General features: G+C 46.1%; 1 long non-coding RNA gene across 1 annotated transcript; it reads right to left on the bottom strand.

Moving 5' to 3' along the window:
- Positions 1-2,620: 2,620 nt before the first annotated feature.
- On the bottom strand, positions 2,621-12,202 carry LOC138837718 (uncharacterized). The gene is made up of 4 exons (XR_011375424.1): positions 12,042-12,202; positions 9,001-10,072; positions 8,356-8,511; positions 2,621-2,757 (listed from the first exon to the last, which is right to left on the bottom strand). It is a non-coding gene; the product is annotated as an uncharacterized lncRNA (long non-coding RNA).
- Between the last annotated feature and the right edge of the window lie 2,548 nt (positions 12,203-14,750).

Genomic DNA, 14,750 nt, shown 5'->3' with positions numbered 1-14,750 from the left:
CACCCAGCTGCTCATCCCCCATCCTCCCCCACTCCCACCCACCAAAGAGATCTACTCTATGATACCCTGCTCAAAAATACAACCTTGTGCACATGCATGCACACACACACATGGGTGCAGACACACACAGAATATTCCCACCACTCATCCTTTCTGCCTTACATCTTCCTTCTGATGTATTCTCTTTATTACTTATGTAAATCTGGGTAAAGTCTTTCTCCATGCTTGAGTGTAAACTCACAAGGAGAGATATTTTTGTGCTGTTCTCAGCATTGTGTCAGTCTTCAGCATGATGTCTCTCACCCTGTGGTCACTCAGCAAATGTCCATTGACTGAAGGCCTACCCATTCCCTCACACACTTATTTGACAAGTGTCCTGTTGCACATGGTCAAAGCTCTTTCCCACTGCTTTCTTATGACTCCCTTCCACAGCCCTTCTCACCCTTGCCTTGTGGTCTCCTCACCTGTGTTTCCATGCCCTTTGCCTGAAGCCTTGTGCACCTCAATCTCACACATGGAGATGGTGTGCACACACCAGCTCACCTGCTCCTCCTCTGGGAAGCTTTTCCATCCCACACTGGCTCCTCCCTCTTCAGTTCTTCCAAGTCTTTCCTCCAGCCCTGGTCCCATCCTGCTGGTTAGAAGCCTATGTAATGATCTGTGTGATATTCTAGCTAAGCTGTGGGAGCCTCATTCTCTGGGGCAACTTTTGGTCCTATCTCCTTCACCTACTGAGCCAAATGCACTCCAACTCTTCCACAAAGGTTTAGGAGTGTTCTAGCATGCGTGTGCATCAGACTATCCATTGAAAAGTCAAACATAGACCTGAGTTTAGGACAGTGAGCTCATCTTGCCCCTTAAGACAAGACTGGCATGGAATCATAAAATGACTTGCCTCCTGCTTGGGATACTGCCCCTCTCCCCCATCTCCACAATGCAACTCAACACTGAAATCACAGCAGCGAAGAGGCACACTCTCTACTGCACTAGGACTACAAGACACTAGCCTCTTAAGCCAAACCCACAGATGTGAATTGAAGCCCACTCCCTCACTCTGAGCCTCAACTGCAGCTTTTGGGGCAGCAAGGCCTTGTCTCCTGGCAGTCTCTGCCTCACTCTGAGGAGATCATTTGACACATCTAGCTCTGCATTGAGAGCTGAACTTGAAGGAAGAAAAGAGCACATTTTCCTTCCTAATTCCGTCTCGACGTGCACATCAGGTTGGGTTTGAAGGAGGCTGATTCCCAGAGGAATTCCTGAGCAGCCATCTGCTTGTGTGCTTCTGAGACATCTTGGTAAAGAGAGAAGGAAGCTGTTAATCAATCATGCAAAGGGAGCTGCTTGCTCTTTCACTAGGAAATGGGAGTGCACATGTCCTTGAGTGTGCACATGTTCTGATATTCTAAGGGTCTTGATACACTTGCACTATACATGTCCTTCTCTCCATGTCCATTCTGCACAGCAGACTAACACCACCTTCCTTCCACACCCATTTTAATGTGTCACTGACACAGCTGTCCTTCAGATAAGTACACAAATACCTTTCATAACAACAGAGAAACAAACCTGTGCCACAAGAGATTAGCAAAGTCAAGTGCACTGCCTGATGCTGGAGGCTCTGTAATCCTAACTATCCTAGAAGCTACCTGGATTGCAGCGACAGCCAGTCTAGGAAGACTCCATCATCAATTAACTAGAAAAATGCAGACCTGGAGGTGTGACTCAAGTGGTAGAGCACCAGGCATGAACATGCAAATTGAAAGGAGAGAAAGAAAAAGAAAGACTGAGACAGAGAGATGAAAGACAGAGAAATGGACAGAGTTAGAGACAGATTCAAGAACAGGAAGAGAGAGAGAGAGGTAAGAGAAAAGGGAGATGAGAGGAAGAAGATGAGGGGAAGGAAAAGTAGACTAAGAGACGGTATGAGGTAGAAGAAGAGGAGGGAAGAGATAGTAGAGAGGGGGAAAGACAGGGAAAGGTGAAAGAGGAAAGTGATGGAAAAGGAAGCAGAGAGAGAATTAAGAAAAAAAGCACAGAGATAAAGACTTGGTACGAGCAAACACTCACAAACATATACACACAACAAAGAAACAAAAGGAAAAAAATAAAAGGCATGGAAACATCATGGAATTTAACAGTACTTCCCTCCCCACGTACCCTCTTCACTGAACACTGGACCACGAGGAATTCAGGATTCCTCAGCTCCCTTCATGACCTTCCACCTCTCAGTTCTCCTTCAGCATTAGTGTCAACCCTGTCATTCACCAGGTGCCTATCCTTTACCCTCTTTAGCCCTCACTGCTTCTTTCACCATAATCCCACCTCATTCTTTGAGGGGAGATCTGCTCCCCAAATAACCCTGAACTGCACTTGTCCACCAGGAGACCCAGTCCTCCTCTTGCTACAAATCTCATCAGTTAGCTCTGCAGGCTCAGCCTCCTAACCCCAATGTATACAGAGCAAAGTCCAGCTGTGCCCAACTCCTCCCCATCACACACTTGTCACCCAAGACAGCATCAGCCTTCAGCATTTCCTCTGTGTGGAAATCTAATAGCCCTGGATGAACCAACGCAAATAAGACAGTGGTGGAGAGTCACATCCAATCTTACTGAATCTCCACTTATGTCCAGAAGTAGTCATCCCAGGCAGGGTCCATCCTCAGATCAAGTCCACAGAGGCCTGGTCCATCCACAGGCACCACTATACCTCCATGTTCTCTCAGGTCTCCTGCTCCTTCAGAGGTTTCTCCAGCTCTCACTGAAAGGAAGAGAACATATTTTAATTAATATACTTTGTGATTCCAAAAATAGGCTCTACATGTTCACAGTGGTCTCATATGTGAAACTCAGCACTCACAACACTCTGTTTACCTGAGGAGAAAAATTGGGCTAACAGAGGAAGTTGCAATTACGACTTCAGGGTGTATGCATTAGGGTCTTTCAAATATGTGTTTTATCTTTTACCAATGTGAGCAAATAAATGAGAAATCGGGTTCTCCTGGATGATGGCTTTATGTTGGGATAGTGATGAGTAAAGGATTATAGAGAAAACACACACAGAAGAAACTGCATTGAAATGGAGAAAAGTGGGGCAGAAACCACTGTCATGGTACATGGAGACAGGTCTCATTTCTTTCCCAATGAAGACTTGCCCTTATGCTCCAACCCAGCCAGTGTAACTGGTGTGCTCAGGAGTTGGACCCAGTCATCTAGAGGCCACAGTAGGAGGAGCAGAGTCCAGGATGCCTCCTGACCCTCAGATCTATGGGCTTCAGCTCAAATGTAAATACAACAAATAAGTATATAAACATACAGGAAACCTACATGAAAGGTAAGGTGATTACCTGCTGTAGCATTTGGAACAAAACCACCTCAAGGACAAAGGTGAATGGTTGTCAGGTGAAGTCACCATGTGATCAAGCTGCAACCCCTACCACCTCTGAAGGTAAAGACACCTTCAGGCTACTTTTCCATTTTCCTTTCAGCCTGGGAAGGCCAGCTCAGTGTCAAATGTACTTTGACCAGAAGCTCGGCTGCAGAATCCTGTAGCACCAGGCACTTGGCCTGAGTGTGCTACACGGGGACTATGCCAGGCATGCTGGGCTCATAGCACTAGTCATGCCTCCTGAAATGAGTGAACTAGTGTGTAAAGGACTGGTAAATAGTCACAAAAATCAAGTCTGTGTGAGAGCTTGGGGGACTACTACTCTTCCATGTAGCCTAGGGGACCATTGCCAAGGCCACTGGGCACATGGGAGGATGCTGCTACTGCTACCTTGGCAACCATGTGGTAACCATGAGGACATCGACCAGAGACAGGGAGAGAAGGGGAGAGACAGACAGACAGACAGACACAGAGACAGAGAGACAGAGACAGAGACAGACAGATACAGAGCAATAGAGAGAATGGGTTGATCAGGCAGTTTGAATCTCTTGGCAAGTATAAATTTTACAGACATGACAAAATTTCATGAAACCAAAAAACAAAATTAAGAGCTAATCCCCAAATAATGTACCTATAAAAGCTTGTTTTTTAAAAGATGGTTTGACTGTAGCCCAGGCTTGCCTTGAACTCAAGAGCCTTCTGCATTTGCCTTCTAAATACTGGGATTACAGGTTTGCACTACCAGTCCATCATAAAAAGATCATCTTCCATCCTGAGGCTATCCAGGTGTACATCAAGGGTTGCACCTCTTAGAACATGCTCTTGTGACAGGAAATTCCAAAGGATTTCATAGCTCTGGGTCAGATGCTACTATAACTCAGGAAATTACTAAGGTCTTAGGAGCTCTGATTGAGGAACCAGGGTCAATGACCAAATAGTAGAGCAAAAGATCCTACTACCACCCCTGTTACTCAGGAAAGCATGAGTGTTTTGGGATTTCTATGTCAGGAACCATAGAAAAAGGCCAAATACATTTACATCACAGGCAATCACAGGAGATTGTTTACAAACAGAATGAATTACTCAGTAAGTCATCCTATCAAGGGTAATAGGTTTCTTGGTAGTTACAAATATGGAAAAGGAAAAAAAAACTGGAAGAATATTTGGGGTGAGATTGCAGTTGGAGGTGTCAGTGTGAACTCATGATTTTGAGTATATATAGATGGATATATATACATAGATTGGTGTACAAATCAGAAGTTGAGACACTCAGGAGGCTAAGAGCTTGAACACTGAAGTTTGAGACTAGTCCAGGCAGGAAAGTTTATTAGATTTCACCTCCAAACTAACCAGCAAAAAGCAGGGCTTAAAGGGGGGCTCAATTACTAGGACCCAAGCAAAGCAAGCAAGAGGTTCTGAGTTTACATTTCTTTACTACTAAAAGAAATTAATATAAATTTAAATGTGTATATGTGTAAATATACATGTATGGGCTTGTATATATCAATGCACACCAATATACATGAATACATGTATTTTGTATATTCGTTTTATGTATTTTCCAGTTCTCTTCTCCAAAAGGGTCTAGGAACAATAACATCTCAAAAGCAAAGAACATACCTAATACTCAGATGTTGGTTTCTAAATGCCATCCAGCCACAGCTCCTGGATAATAGTTGATTCAAAGACTAGAGCATGGAAGGTACTAAATAAACATTGATCTTGTGTATGAGTGAAGAACAAAAGCACTAATGAGGGCTTAGGGGTAGAGTGCTTGCCTAGCATCCATGAAGCCCTGGGTTCTGCAGTGCCACATAAAGAGAAAAAGCTGGAAGTGGCACTGTGGCTCAAGAGGTAAAGTGCTAGCCTTAAGCAAATAAGCTCAGGGACAGTGCCCAGGCCCTGAGTTCAAGCCCCAGGATTGGCAAAAAAAAATAAAATTAAAATAAAATAAAAGCACTAATAAAAGTCTGTTAGAAGGGGCTCGCACTGGCCAAGTCTGGAACCATCAAAACCATGACAGGAGTGGAATTACAACCCAATGCATTCAATAGGAATCCCTTAGCAAGTTCAAACATGAATAAATATGTAAATACATAAGCAAACTGTCAATGATGTGAGGAATGGGATATTTCCACAGCCTTATGTGTTTTCCCACACATCACTCAGTTACAAAGGGAGAGGAGAATTTTTTCAGTAGAAAAACGGGCAAATTTGGCCATCTTCAAGTGATCAAAATTACCTACTACACTCCCAAGACAAACTGATGTCCCCAGCCACCTGGTGGGATGCAGTGGGAGGCACACAGTGTCACTTCACGATAGTCCTGCAAGACCCAAGTCAAATCATGATAAAACTTCAGACAAGACTAAGTGGAAGTGGCATATAATCTTGAAAACAGTCAATAAAATTCTTGAAAAATTTTCAAGATTGAAGAAGACTGCAGAGCCAGAACCAGAGCAAGCAATCTTGACTTCTGGATAGGATCTTTTCACTATCAAAACTATATCATGAGCCAGGCATCGGTGGCTCACGCCTGTAATCCTAGCTACTCAGAAAGCTGAAATCTAAGAATCATCATTCAAAGCCAGCCCAGGCAGGAAAGTCCATGAGACTCTTACTTCAAATATCCCTCAGAAAACCAGAAATGGAGCTGTGCCTCAAATTGGTAAAGCTCCAGCCTTGAGCTAAATGCTCAGGGACCTTTTACTGGCCCTAATTCAAGCACCAGAAAGGAACCAAAAAAAAAAAAAAAGAAACCAATACTCAGACACTATGGATGGAACTGGAGGACACTCAATTTCATGAGAAACACCAATATCACACACACCCTTTCATATTTGAAGACTAAGAAATGTGGCTTTAGAGTAGACAGGAGAACCACAGGACAATGTTGAAGCATGGTGGGTCACCACTCTGCTCACAGCTTCCTTTGGTGTAGTGCAGAGCCTGTGTTGCCAAGAGGCTCCTGTGCCTTCTCTGATCCTGTCTCTCCCCACTGAGGCCAGGCTTCCTTGCTGCAACCACACTGGCATTTGCACTGTGCCAGCTGGGGGCCACTGCTATTCCAACTGCCTAGAATGCTTTTCCCCACACCCAGCTGCTCAGTCCCCTATCCTTCCCCAAAACCCCCTTGCCAAAGAGGTCTACTCTGATACTCAAAAATACAACTTTGTGCACATGTACACACAACACACATCTGCAAACACACAAAAACACAGATTATTTCCAACACTCATCCTGATTCTTTCTGCCTTAATCTTCCTTTTCATATATACTATGTACTACTTTTGTAAGTTTGAGTATTCTCATTCTCCATGCTTGAGTGAACTTCCTCAGTGAAGTACACTAATCTAATGCCCTGCTGAATGAATATCACAGTGGTGGAGGTTCATATCCAATCTTACTAAATTTCTGCTCATGTCCGCTTGTACTCATCTCCATCCACATGTTCCTATATTTTCATGCTTTCTTAGGTCTCTTACTCATTCAAAAGTTTCTCCACCTCTAGTTGATAGGAAGGAAAATATTGTAATTCCTACATTTTTTGGTTCAAAAAATGGGCTCTGGAGGTTTATAGTGTGGCAATATTTGAAATTCAGCTTCCTACACACCATGTGCCCTAGGACAATAATCAGGCCCTACTCTTCTTCCATGAGACCTAGAGGCTTCCCCTGGGAACTGCCAGGGAAAAGGAAGCACCATGCCCAAAGCCTGGTGCTCTGGGGAAGGGGGTGTCAACTGGAAGCATCTTTGGTGACTCAAAGTGTCTCTCCTAAGAATCTGACATCTCTCAGTGCTGAAACCCTTGTACTGTGGAAACGTAATTCTCTACCTCTCCATTCTCCACATGCAGCCCAACCCAACACCCTTTCCTTTCCCAAAATTTTCTAAGTTGTCCCTCATACAAGTACACAAATTCCTTTTGTAATAACAGAGAAACCAATCTGTGCTTTACCAGATTCACAAAGTCTAGGTGCTGGAGGCTCACCTGTATAATCCTAACTACTGTACACACTGACACTGAGAAGACTGTAGATAAAGCCAGTCTGAGCAGACTCCATGTCCAACTCAGTAGAAAATCAGGCCTAGAAGAGTGACTCCACTGGTAAAACATCAGCCAGAAACACGCCCACACTCAAGAGAGAAAAAGGGAAAGAGGGGGCCTGAGGGGGAGAAGGAAAACAGACAGAGAGAAAAAGAGAGGGACATGCATACATACCTAAACACAGAGAGACAAAGAGACAAATTCAAGAGAAAGGATTGAATGAGAAGGAATGAGATAGGGAGAAGAGAATGATTAGAGGGAGGAGAAGAGGAGAAGAAGAATGAGGGTGTAAGAAAGGAGAGATTAGAGACAGTAGAGGGGAGGAGGGCCCAAGGAAAGGCCACAGAGGGAAAAGGAGACTGAGAAAGAGAAAAGAACAGAGTTCAAGCCAGCACATTCCCAAATGCATGCACACAACCAACAAAAAGACAATTAAAAAGCATTGAGAAATCATGGAAATTAATAGTACTTCCCTCCCCACCCACCCTCTCCACTGTACATTGTTCCATGAGGAGTTCAGCATTCCTTACATTCCTCCTCAGCTCTCTTTCAGCATCAGTATCAACCCTGTCTTAAACCAGTTATGCATCCTTTGCCTATTTGGACCCTTATTGCTTCTCTCGCCACAAATCCATCTCATTGTTTGAGAATAGCATTGCTCCTCAAATACCCCTGAGCAGTACCACTGACCCACCAGGAGCCCCAGCCCTCCTCTTGCTGCTATTCTCATCAGTCTACTCTGCAGGTTCAGCCGCCTGACCCAGTGTATACAGAGAAACGGCCAGATTTGCCCAACTCCTCCCCATCATACACTTGTCACCCAAAGGCAGCATGAATCCTCAACACTGCCTCTGTGTGCAATTCTAATGCCCTGGGTGAACCAATACAAATATTCTAGTGTGAAGGCTCATATCTAATCTTACCGAATTTTTGTTCTTGTGGGAAGGCAGTCATCCCAGGCAGGGTCCATCCACGGGTGTGGTCCATATACAACCAAAGTCCATCCAGGCTATGTCCTTCCACAGATCCCAGTTTATCTCCATGATTCCTCAGGTCTCCTGTTCCTTGACCACCTCTAGCTGAACGGAAGGGAATATCTTTTAATTCATACACTTTGTGATTCCAAAAATGGCCTCTTGATGTTCAAATATTTAAAACTTGGCTCTGATAGCATTCTTGATTCCCCAAGGAGAAAAATTGGGCTCTGCTATTCTTCCATGAGGCCTAAAGTCTTTACCGGGAAACGGAAGCACCATGCCCAAGCTGGTGCTTTGGGAAAGGGGCCCTCTCTGGGGACTCATAGAGTCTCTACTAAGAATCTGACACCTCTCAGCGCAATTGTACAGCACATATGTCGTCCTTCCCTGTCCATTTACACAAACCCATCACCCCCTTCCTTCCACAACCAATTGTAAGGTGACTCTACACAGCTATCCCTCACATAAATACACAAATGCCCTTTCAAAATAGAGAAAGCAACCTTTGCCACACCAGATTAACAAAGCCAATTGCATTCCCTGATGCTGTAAGCTCTTGTCTGTATTCCTACCTATCTCCCAAGATGATACCTTGAAGATTGCATTTACAGCAAGTCTGGGAAGACTCCATCTTCAAGTAAATAGAGAAATGCATGCCTGGAAGTATAACTCAAGCAGGAGAGAACCAGACATATCCATGACAACTGAGAGAGAGAAAAAGAGAAAGACAGAGAGGGAGAAAGGGAAAGAAGGAAAAAGGGAGAAGTGTGGAGAGAGAGGAAGAGTGAGGGAGGTGGAGGGAGAGAGAGACAGATTCAAGAGCAGGAAGAGAGGGAAAGGGAATGGTAGAGGGTAGTAGTGGAACAGCAAGAAGAGGAACAGGAGAAGTAGAATAGGAGTAGCTATGGGAGGAATGAAAACAAAGGAAGAGAAATGGTGGGCGGCAGCAGGGAGAAGGTGAGAAAAGTGGAGAGAGAACAGAGAAGGCAAAAAGCACTGAGGTGTAGCAGCACACACTCACAAACACATACACACAACAGACAAAAGGAAAAAAAAAAGAATAGTGATCAAGAAGTCTTACAAATCAACAGTTAATTCCTTCCCACCCACTTTCTTCACTGAAGAATGGCCCATGTGGAATTCAGGATTCCTCAGCTCCCTTCTTAATTTGCCTCCTGTCATTTCTCCTTTACATTTAGTGTCCACCCTGTCATTTACTTTGTACCCATCTTTTCCCTCTTGTAGCCCTTATTGGGACTCTCACCAGAATCCCTTTTTGTTCTTTCAGGGGAGATCTGCTCCCAAATAGCTCTGAGCTGGACCACTGATCCTACCTACTGCAGAAAATCTCATCAGTCTGCTCTGCAGGCTTAGCCTCCTGACATCAGTGCACATATAGCAAAAGTCAGGTGTGCTCAAATCCTCCCTATAACACACTTGTCACCCAAGGGCAGACAGCATCAGCCTGCATCAAAGCCTCTCTGTGGAAATCTCATGGCCCTGGCTAAACCAACACAAATAGCCCAGTGGTAGAGGTCATATCAACCTTACCAAATTTTTGCTACTGTCCAGATGCAGTCATTCCAGGCAGGGTCCATCCAGTGGCACCACTGTATCTCCATACTTTCTCAGGAATGCTGCTCCTTCACAGGTTTCTCTACCTCTACGATCAAGGAAGGAATATTATTCTACTTCATATTTTTAGCCAGTCTAAACAGTGGCTCTGGTTGGTCAGACTGTTCTCTTATTTGAAACTCAGCTAACCCAGCCTTCTGGTTCCCCTTAGAGAAAATGGGGACTCATGGGAGGAGTTGCCATTCAAAACAACCTGTCTTAGTAATAGGGTCTCTGATTGTGAGCAAATAAACAATTCTGAAAGAAGAGATGCTTGGATGAAGGTTTTATGTTGGGATAATGATGAGATTTAGAGAGAAATTACACACGCAGGAAAGTGCATTGAAATGGAGGAAAGTAAGGGCAGAAACCATTGATAGTGCATTGGGTGAATGGAGACAGGTACCTCTCCATTCACAGTGAAGATTTGCCTTTGTACTCCAACCCAGCCAGTGTAACTAGTGTGCTCAGTAGTTGTACCCAGTCACCTAGAGACTGCAGAAGGAGAAACAGAGTCCAGGATGCTTCCTGCCCCTGAGATCCATGGATTCCTATACCACCAAGTTCAAGGGCCTCACTTTAAACCTAAATAAATAAACTAGCAATTGGGGACACAAGCAACCTACGTGAAAGGTGAGATGAACTGAAGCGTTTGGGACAAAAACACCTTAGTGTTCAGAGGACCAAGGGAAAAGGTTGTTCAATAAAGTGACAATACTATTAAGTAAGGGATCGATGTGTAAATGCCCAGCTCAGAAGGTACAGCAGATTGAGGCCACCTTTCAACTTATCTTTCAGCATTGGAAAGCCTTGGTGATGTCAGCTGTCCTTTCTCCGAAAGGAATCCCTGCCGGAGAATCCCCTAGCAGCCGTCACACAACCTGGCCATGCTGGACTGAGACCTCCACAGTGTGAACTTCCTGCATGACTCCTTTCCCACCTGCAGCTCTTCAATTCCACATCTCTCTGCTTTAGTTAGACTCACCCCGAAGATCTGAGTCTGGTGGCTTTCAACTGTGCTGTTTCAGAGTTCTGCACTGCTTTCTCTGGGACAGCTTTGTTCTCAATCTGTGAACATTACTTTGGGGCCTTCACACAGCAGCAAAGTCTGCGAAAAATGGTGACTATCCTGTTAGCCACCCTCCTCCAGCCCTGTCTAATGTTCCACCTGAGGACTATGGCCTCCCCCTGAGGATGCCCAGAGGGAAGACCATTTTCCACTGAGTGGAAACTGTCTAGTGTACCCGACCAGCTAAAAGAATCTGGGCCACAAATGAAGCTGGAACTGGAGCTCTGCAGGGTGTAGAGCAGAAGGACAGGCAGACTGGCACTTTGGGTTCTCTTCAGAGGTAACTGAAAATTTGAGGACAAGCTGAAGGTGTTACATCCTGCAGAATAGGTGGCTCTTTTTTGTGGAGGAAGAGGGCTGGTGGGATTGTCCTCAGGAGGTGTGCATGGTGGACTAGCCAAAAGCATCATTTTTGATTCCACACTTCTGGTATTCTCCTTTATGTTTTCATGGATGAGCAGGTAGGTGCCATGGCTTCATTGAATGCTCTGTTCTTTCTTTTTAATACCAGCTACAGTGTACACCATGTTGCAAATGACTGTGACAATAATGGGGTCCAGCTTGCTGGGCAGTTGCTAATCAGGAAGCAGGCCAAATCCCACACTTAGGGCCAGCCATGGGTGCTCCATTATCTCCTCAATAGCAGGCCTCAGATTGAAGCCCACAGTCAGCAGTTTAGGAAGGAGATCACGTCCCATTGCAGTTGGTAAAGGGGACCGATGTACCTGGCCTCTAGGATTTGTTTCCATATCTGAGTCATCTTATTCTCCTCAAATGGGAACTTTCCCGTTGTCATCATATACAAAAGCACACCTAAGTCCCCAAATGTCCACCTTGTACCCACTGAACATGTTTTGTAGGATCATTTCAGGGGGGTGGAATAGTAAGGCTCCACAAACCCCCTTTAGCAACTGTCCTGGGGTCACCCTGAAACGTCAAAATCACTGACCTTAACATTGCCATTGGTGTCGAACAGGACGTTGTTGGCCGTCAGGTCTAGGTGTGCAATTCAGTTCTCTTGAAGGTAGTGAACGGCACTCGTGATCTGCTTGAACAACCTCTTGGCTTCATACTGGAATAGGCGTATGCAAGGGGATTTATTGACTCCACCCCAAGAGATGGCCCTGACTGGCCAGCTCAGTGACAAGGAGTCTTCATCCTCCATCACCTGGAACAATTGGATGATGTGTGGGTGACGTACACTTTTCACAATGGTTACTTCGTTTTCTTTTTTCTGTTTGGTCTGGTCGTGGGGACTGAACTCTGGGCCTGGGCACCGTCCCTCAGCTCTTCAGCTAAAGGCTAGCACTCTACCACTTGAGCCACAGGGCCACTTCTGGCTTTTTTCTTATGTGGTGCTGAGGAATCGAACCCAGGGCCCCAGGCATGCAAGGCAAACGCTCTACCACTGAACCAACTTCCTACCTGCTACCTCGTTTTCTATCTCATGACTTTTCAGATCTTTCCTTGGGAGAACTTTGACTGCCACTGTGGTGTCAGTGAGGCAGTGATGGGCCAGCTTCTCATAGACACAGCTGCAGTAACCGATAATCTTTGTCAAGTTGTACTGTGCAATGACAGTGATCTCCCCCTCCGTGGGGGAGGAACTAAAGTTGTACATTAACACCTTGTCCCTGGGATGGCAAGTAATCAAGCTTAAGAATTACCTAAGATGATCTAAATGAAGTGGACAACTAATAAATCTTAAGAAACAGAAGGTAACCTACCAACAAACAAGTAAACACAACCCCCAGCTAAATAAATGAAATCCCCAAACCCAAACAACACAACTACCACTCCCCACACCCAAAGAAAGCAATCAAGTAGTTCTGAGTTAGTCCATCAGGTCACCGGAGTAAAAGCTCCCAGCACTGTAACTGAAAAAGCTGGAGAGCAGCTGCCTCATATGTACCCTGTTGGGCATACCTTCACAATCCTCTGTGATGTCAGGGGGAAATGGACCAATCACAAGTCAGGCCATTGACATCAGTGAGGAAGTGGACCAATCAGAGCCCAGTGCACACCTGCTGGAAGTTAGGTACTTGGTCCAGGAAGTCTGTTGCTAATGACACTGGGCACATGGCAGGATGCTCTTACTGCTACCATGGCAGCCATGTGGAAACCATGAGGACATTGGCCAGTGGCCCTCATGTTTCCTCGGGGTTGGGCATCCTAGGATGGCCATCCTAGGATGGCCCCTGTGAGGACATCACCCAGTGGGGTATTGATGAACCACAGAGAGCGAGACAATCCATGGAGGCACAGTGAGAAGTGAACAAAAGAAGTTTATTTATACCAGAAAGGTGTCTTGAGACTTCCTTGTCCTTTTAGATACCCAGAACCAAGAGCAGCCTCGATCACCAAACCTCCAAACCTCCAATAGGCAGTCCTGACACTCCAACTTTTATTGGTTGGTCTTCAAACCACCAATTAGTTGGTCTGCAAACCTCCAAACCTCAGATCTCCAAAGCCCCAAACCTCCAAACCTCCAAAGGGGAAGGCTTTTCCCTTTCTTCCCTTCCTCCCCCACATGTAGGCCTCTCCACTGTCCACAGGCCTCTCTAGAGGGAGGTCCCAAATGGCCTCCAGAGGAGGCCCTGAATGACCTCCAAAGGAGGCCCCAACAGGCCCTTCAAGGAGGCCCTGAGTGACCTCAGGAGGATGTTCCAAATGGCCCCTCAAGAAGTCCCTGAAGGACTGGGATGGTGGCTCAGTGGTAGAGCTCTTGCCTTGCATGCATAAGGCCCTGGGTTCAATTCCTCAGTACCACATAAGAAAAAAGCCAGAAGTGGCCCTGTGGCTCAAGTGGTAGAGTGCTAGCCTTGAGCTGAAGAGCTGAGGGACGGCGCCCAGGCCCAGAGTTCAGACCCCACGACCAGACCAAACAGAAAAAAGCAAAAAGAAAAAAAATCCAGAAGTGGTGCTGTGGCTCAAGTGGTAGAGCGCTAGCTTTGAGGTGAAGAGCTGAGGGACAGTGCCCAGGCCCTGAGTTTAGGCCCCACGACTGGAACCCCCACCCCCCCCAAAAAAAGTCCCTGAATAGCTCCTCAAGAAGCCCCAAAGGACCTCTCAAGGAGGTCCCAAATGGCCCCTCAAGAAGCCCCAAATGGCCTCTCAGAGCTTACCCTGTCCTCCACAGACCTGCCCTGCCCTACTGTGGCAGGCTTTCCCCTCTTGCCATCTCTCCCCCTCCACTCCCAATCCTCTCCTTCCTCCACACTCAATTCCTGCCTCAGGACTTCCGGTCTTTCCTTTACTCTCATCTCTTCAGAACCACTGGTCTCCTCCTTACTCCCCTCTCCACAAGAGACCAGGTGTCCTCAGGACTCCTCCCTCCTCCCTCCCAATGTGTTTTCCCCTAACTTCCCCCCTAGCCTTGGAGCATGCAGCCTATATACACCCAGAAAGGCTGCACCCCTGCCCCATTAATGGCATCAAACTGATATTCATGATCTTCCCCCAAGCAGCCCAAGTCCAATCCCAATAGTCAGCTCCCTATGTGCATGTCTCCAGGAGCATGCCCCTTCCCCTTTTGGTGGCCTGCTCTGCCCCTTTCAGTGGCATGCCCCAGCCATGGCACGCTCCTCCAGTGCCCCTTGGGGTGGTGACATCAGCCTCACAATGCCCTGCTCTGTCCAGTGGCTGGGTCTGTGGAGTT

This window comes from Dipodomys merriami, unplaced genomic scaffold, assembly GCF_024711535.1.
Source record: "Dipodomys merriami isolate MVZ:Mamm:240054 unplaced genomic scaffold, mDipMer1.0.p SCAF_2743, whole genome shotgun sequence".
Classification (NCBI taxonomy): Eukaryota; Metazoa; Chordata; class Mammalia; order Rodentia; family Heteromyidae; genus Dipodomys; species Dipodomys merriami.
Note: the sequence above shows the minus strand (reverse complement) of the source record. Positions and strands in the feature narration are given on the sequence as shown.